The sequence below is a fragment of the Adiantum capillus-veneris genome, chromosome 3 (assembly GCF_014529385.1).
Source record: "Adiantum capillus-veneris isolate H3 chromosome 3, ASM1452938v2, whole genome shotgun sequence".
Classification (NCBI taxonomy): Eukaryota; Viridiplantae; Streptophyta; class Polypodiopsida; order Polypodiales; family Pteridaceae; genus Adiantum; species Adiantum capillus-veneris.
The window spans coordinates 90057999-90064883 of record NC_140933.1 but is presented as its reverse complement, the minus strand read 5'-3'; positions in this window follow the sequence as shown (position 1 = coordinate 90064883).

The window sequence follows — 6885 nt, the reverse complement described above, 5'->3', positions numbered from 1 at the left end:
AGCTGTTGTGGCCTTGTTGACTCTATGTTGTGCTTAAAGCTGTTGTTGAGGAGCTATCTGCACTATAGCATGGCTAGGTTTGTTGTTGCCATTGTATAATTGATGCTGCTGGTTCGTAGCATGCTTTTTGTTGCTGTTGCATTCTTCAATTTCGTGACTCCCTAAGAGCTCAATATCGATTGTACTTGGGTTTTTTAAATCACACAACCGTAGTAGCACTAAAGGTTCTAAATTAGTCTAAGAAGGCATTTGGTCCTCATAGTTTTTGTCATACAGAGATCCAAAGGATCATGAAGGCTCTCCTCACTAAAGTGGAAAGTCCGCTGGTGAATCTCCCATTCTTCCCACTTCATGCTCGCCACAGAAAGGTCAAAGCAACAACTTCACAAGCCTTGCAATGGCGTCACACATTAAATATTTAACTTGGATAAGTCCTTGAAGTTTGTAGGTAATATATTGATGTTGTCATTACATTTTATATTTGAGTTTTGTTTCATAAAGTTCTAGAGGTGTATGCTTATCACCTTATTTTGTTTGGTTTTGCAGCCAAGGGAGTGGTGGAATAGTCCATTAACGTCGAGAAGGAGACGCGTATTGAATTGCCTATTCCACTTCATGTATTGAATGAGACAAGAGCTCTACATATTGAGCCTTCGCTACCACAACAAGGCATAATACTCTTGGATCTTGTTGACATTATACCTCTAAACACTGCCAATGATCCAAGTACCATTGAAATTAAGCCTAGGTTCCAACCTTATAGTCAACATGGAGTGGGTCAACCATCTCATTTAGATAGAGAGTAGCAATCTTGATATTGTTCCATTTTGCCAAAATCTCTCGTAATTCTTGATTGCCAACATCTCGGACTCAAGTCCACGATTTTGTATTGAGGGCAAGGTATTGAATGTGCATGGCACATACAAAATTGGACTTGATCAATCAAGATACAACCGCTTCTTGTGTAATGGAAATGGCCTATGAACTTTGTGAGTAGCGGAATTAGGAAATTAGGTGAATCACTTTTGTGAGATTACTTTATGAGCATAGCGGGTGAATTTAATTGATGGTAGCAACATAAACATGGTACTCAGTTAACTTGGCATGAACAATACTTTTGCAAGAGAGAGAGTTTAGAGAACATGAAAATAGTTGAGGACCGGATTTATACGGAGCCAGTCCCCCCTCCAATAGGCATTTGTGTTATAGTTTCTCCCATCAAGAGAGACTTGGCACAATACAATCTTTGTGTTCCTTGTGACCTAGGTGATGCAATGAAGATGGAAAGCTTCATGCATCACAAACATAACATAAACTTTGTAGAAAGCATTAACTATCCCAAGCCTCAGTCCCAAGGCCTCAAACACCTTCGAAGGTGGAGAGATCTAGGGGGGGATGAGGATAGGGAAGAGGAAGAAGAAACATTCCATAGGAGAAAGAAGTAATTCCTCACTTATCATCACTCTTCTTGCTAGCATACATAATAGCATAGTAATGAAGATGGAGAAGATGGCAAGCTTAAGCATTGAAGCATAGCTCTTGGTTGGATTTGCATTCCATGGCCAAGAGTGTTGGTGTAGGCTCTCACTTCTCACAAGCTTGGAGAAGGAGGTGCAGTTCCTCAACTTTCACCAAGTGAGAATGATCCACAAAATGAGTGTGTGTGTGTGTGTGTGGTGTATATCCCCCCAACACCCCTCTTGCTTGCTTGGGGTGAGTTGTAGATTTTCCACATGCTTCAAGTTCATTGGACCCCTCTCCCCCCTAGCCAATCACATGCAGCATGCATTTAAGTACATGGGTAGTCTTTGGACAAGTGTCCTCCTTACCCCTTAGAGAGAGAGAGCTTGAAAATGTCTAGAAATTTGTTGGATGAAACTAGAAGCTCATTGGACCCCACTTAAGCACACCATTTGGTTAAGCATAGGGAGAGTCTAACATGTGTTCCATGTGCCCTTTGAGAAAAGGGATGCCCTTTGGGTGAGTGGGAGGTTAAGTCAAAGATTCCCCTAACTTTGGAACTTTCATGCATGGGAAGCTTCTCAAGCACCTTCCTCATTAAGTTTGTAGGGTCTCTTTTTGACTCAAGCACCTTACCCCCCATGCACGGGAAGCTTCTCAAGCACCTTCCTCATTAAGTATGACAAGCACCTCAAGTACCTTAGTCATCAAGCATGACAAGCACCTCAAGCACCTTAGTCATCAAGCACGACAAGCACCTCAAGCACCTTAGTCATCAAGCACGACAAGCACCTCAAACTTAGGTCGGGTTCCCACCTCAAGCTCAGCCCTAGCTTGCCTAAGGTCAAAGGACTTTTAACACTAACCATTGGAGGTCTTTAATGAAGCTAACCCTAAGGTCTTGTCATAAAATCTAATATCTAACCAACCCAAATGATTTTCTCATATTAAATTGATCACTTAATGTCGGAGAATAAATGGGAACAAGTGTTAAGATATAGATATGTGCTTATAGATCTATCTCAACACGGGGCCAATAGTAAAGGGGCCCAAATGGGAGATGGTCTATCAAGAGCAAGGCTAACCAATGGAGCATAAGACCTTAGGGTTAGCTTCATTGAAGACCTCCAATAATGTGTGTAAAAGTCCTTTGACCTTAGGTAAGCTAGGGCTGAGCTTGAGGTGGGAACCCGGCCCAAGCTCGAGGTGCTTGTCGTGCTTGTCATGCTTGAGGTGCTTGATTAAGATGCTTGAGGTGCTTGACTGGCTCCATGCTCGAGGTGCTTGACTTGGTGCATGATTAAGGTGCTTGAGGTGCCTTGAGAAGCTTGCCTGAGATGCTTGTGGGAACACCCCCTACTTCAAGTGCTTAGTCATGCTTGATGACTAAGGGGCTTGCTCATCCAAAGTCAAAAATATCCCTACAAGGAGGGGGGCGAGCCTACAAGGGGGGGGGGGGGGGATGAGAGAGAACACACACACACACACACACACAAGGGAAGCCCCAGCTTGAAGAGGCAGCAAGGACACTTGTCAAGTTCCTTCCCATGTTGCCCTCATGGTGTGCCTGAAGCCTAGTGGTTGGCCACCCAAGGGGTCCAATGATAATTTAGGTTATTTAATTAATTGATTTTGCATTTATCAAGTCCTCTCTCTCAAAGGGGAAAGGGGGACACTTGTCCCAAGGCTACCCATGTTGCTTGTAATGGCTCCTGCTTGTGATTGGCTAGGCCTGGCTAGGCCTGGAGGGGTCCAATGAGCTTCAAGCATGAGCTACAAGGGGGGGTCGACCCAAGCAAGCTAGGGGGGTGCTTAGGGGGTATACTCACCCACACACACTCACAAACACTCTCATTGTGTACTATGCAAAGTGCAAGAGCTCCCTCTCCTTCTCCAAGCAAGTAGAGGTTGAGAGCCTACAACAACACTCTTGGCTATGGAGTGCAAATCCATCCAAGAGCCATGCTTCAATGCTTGAGCTTGCCATCTATTTCTTCTTCATTACTATGCTATTATGTATGCTAGCACAAGAGTTATGATAAGTGAGGAACTAGCTCTTTCTCGTATGAAATGTTTCTTCTTCCTCTTTCCTACCCTCATTCCCTGCTAGCTCTCTCCACCTTCAAAGGTGTTTGAGGTCTTGGGAATGAGGCTTGGTATAGTTAAAGCTTTCTTCAAGTTTAGGTTATGCTATGATGGTGATGCATGAAGCTTTCCATCTTCATTGCTTCACCTAGGTCACAAGGAACACAAAGAATGTATTGTAACAAGTCTCTCTTTATGGGAGAAATCATAATACAAATGCCTATTGGAGGGGGGACCGGCTCCACATAAATCCGGTCCTCAACTGTTGTCATGTTCTCTAAATTCTCTCTCTTGCAAAAGTATTGTCCATGCCAAGTTAACTAATTGCTATAATTATGTTGCTATCTTCAATTATGTCTACCCGCTATGCTCACAAAATCATTTCTTGAAAGTACTCTCATTAAATTCCGCTACTCTCAAATTGAATAGGCAAATTCCATTACAGGTCTTTTAAGCTCTATTAGTTAACCTTGCTCTTTGACAGACCATCTCTCATTTGGACCCCTTTACCATTGGCCTGTGTTGAGATAGATCCGTAAGCACATGTCTATATTCTAACCCTTGTTCCCGTTTATTATCCCACATTAAATAATCAATTTAATATGAGAAAATCATTTGGGTTGGTTAGATATTAGATTTAATGACATTACCTCTCTCTTGAAATCAAAGTTGTTCTCGACTATGAGGTAAAAGAGGTAAAGCCATAGTCATTAGTCAATTTGTCTTAGCGGGTAGTGGATCTCTTTTTACCCTATGACATCATTCCAAGATGGATGACTAATACATTTGGTGCTTGGGAGACATATCTGTCGCAAGCATGTCTGCTCTTTAGTCCATTTCATCCTCCCAAGTAGAGTGACAAATTCTACATGGTGTTTGAGAGACGTCATCATCACAAACATGACTCTTAGTATACATACTAATTAAATTTGTGCAACATAAAGAGAGAATTAGTCTTATAAGACAAAAACGTTGATAATTTAAAAGAAACATGTACATTTTCTTACTCTAATGTAGCATTGTAAGAGTTGACAAGGTTCATACTATCCTTAAGTTGGATTCCTTGCATCCATCTTGCATCTTTAAAAGAATAATTTTAATAAGATAGCGTTGGATAATCGTATGTTGTAGTACCTTGTCTTCATGCCGAAGGATAGCTTTGAGTTGTAGTACCTTGTCTTCATGTTGAAGGATAGCTTTGAGTTGTAGCACCTCTTCTTGTTCTTCGATTTTGGGAGGGTCTTCAATAATTGGTTCATTTGGAGGCTCTCCTTTGTAGGGCTTAAGTGGTCTCACATGAAAAGCATTGTGTATGAGCCAATGGTTAGGCAACTTGAGTTGATAAGCCACCTCATTGATTGGCTTCAAAATTTGAAAAGGACCATAATATCTTTTTGCTAGTTTAGCATAATACTTTTGATGGCCCGTAGGGTTTTTGCCCGTCGTTTGCCTCAATCGAGCCTTTGGAAACTTAAGTAAGATCCGATCATTTTCTTTGAATGTTAAGGCCCTTCTGTGCTTGTCAGCAGCAGCAGCTTGTTGCCTTAGTTGGGAGATGGATATAGCCTCCTTAATCTTTTGAAAAGATGCTTGCAGGTCACGACTATACTCATCGGCAGTGAAGATCTTCCCATGTACTTTAAGTAGCAAGGGACTTTTAGGTCTTCCCTCTATGATTTCAAAAGGTTCTTTTCTCGTAGAAGTATGGATAGTATTATTATACGCATACTCTACAAGAGGTAATTACTTTTCCCATTGTGAGTGTTGATCTACTTCCGTAACATAGGTCTTTAGTAGATCAAGAATCGTAAGGTTGGCTATCTCACTTTGGCCATCCGTTTGTGGGTGATAGGCCGAAGAGAAATTCAATCTTGTACCTAGATTTTTAAAGAGACCTTTCCAAAAATTATTGGTCATTCTAGGATCTTTATCTGACATGTGGATGTTGGCAATCCATGGTGTTTGAAAATCTGGGATATGAAGAGAGTTGCCTTTTGGTGTGCCTTAATAGTCTTCTTGACAGGGATAAAGTGTGCTTGCTTGCCAAACCTGTCGACTATTGTCCATATTCCCGTATTCCCATGGATAGACTTGGGTAATCCAAAGATAAAATACATGGATATACTCTCCCAAAGGACTAGAGAACAAAAGGGAGAGGAGCTAGGAGCTCAATTCAATGGTCATCATCCCCTCGTTTTGGAGGTAAGTCCATAGGGATATCATCGATGAACACATCTTGGAATCCTTTTAGAAAGTTAGACAAGTCTAACTCTCCTTGATTCCTACCATTCAACTTTGATGAAACATTAGGACCTTTTAGGGACTCTTTGACAAAAATCATGTACACAAAAACTGAGCTCTTCATTGATTTATCAAGGGCAAGAGGATTTACAAGTGGTATAGTATGACCAGACTCATTAGCATCTATATACATATTCTTTCCCCTGTAGATGAAGTAGATTCTCCTTTCAGGGAACTTCATGTTGGCAGCCATGCGGTTGAACCATGGTACCCCTAGGATAGTATCCTCATGTTGGAGAGGAGAGATAAATAAGTCTTCTTTTTCGACATAGCTTTGGACATGAAGCCTCAACTTCCCAATCAAGGGAGTAGCGGAGGATTGTTGTCCCTTGAAAGCAGTATCGGCAATTACAACATCTCCCATCTCAAAAGCTTGAATGCCCAACTTGGTGGCCAACTCTGTTGATATGAAGTTGTGAGTAGAACCAGGGTCAAACAAGATGAAGGCATCATGCTCCCTTACCTTTCCCCAAGCATAGAAGAGAGGTGATCCTTTGCAATGAGCATCCTCTTTTGGAGCTTCGATAGTGGAAGCTCTAAGAGTCTCATTGCGTGCATTTCTTTTGGGGCAAGAACGATAACCATGTCCTTGCTCCCCACACTTAAAACATTTGTGATCCTTGCAAAAAGTTTCAAGCTCTTCAGGAGAGAGTTTATTTTTACCTTTGTAAACTCCTTTCTCCTTGGACCGATTGTTGTTGTTGTTGGAATGGCCTTGGGAAGAATTTTGGGCATTAATTTTCCCCTTTGTATCACTTTTGTCTTTATTTTCCATGGGTTTGACATTCCGTCTAACCCCTTGTTGGAAATTGATGTGTGAAGCAACCATGGTATGGTGGATTACTTCGCTGATAGAACTAGGCTATTGAGAGTTGACATACTTGGCCATCTGTTCAGGTAATCCTGCACATAATTGTTGCTTTTGCTCAGCAAAGTCTATCTTTTAAAAGACAGTAGCCTTGAGATACGAATCTCAAAACTTGTCCACATATTTGTGGATATACTCATGAAAGAGAAGCCTCAAACTCCGCCATTCGG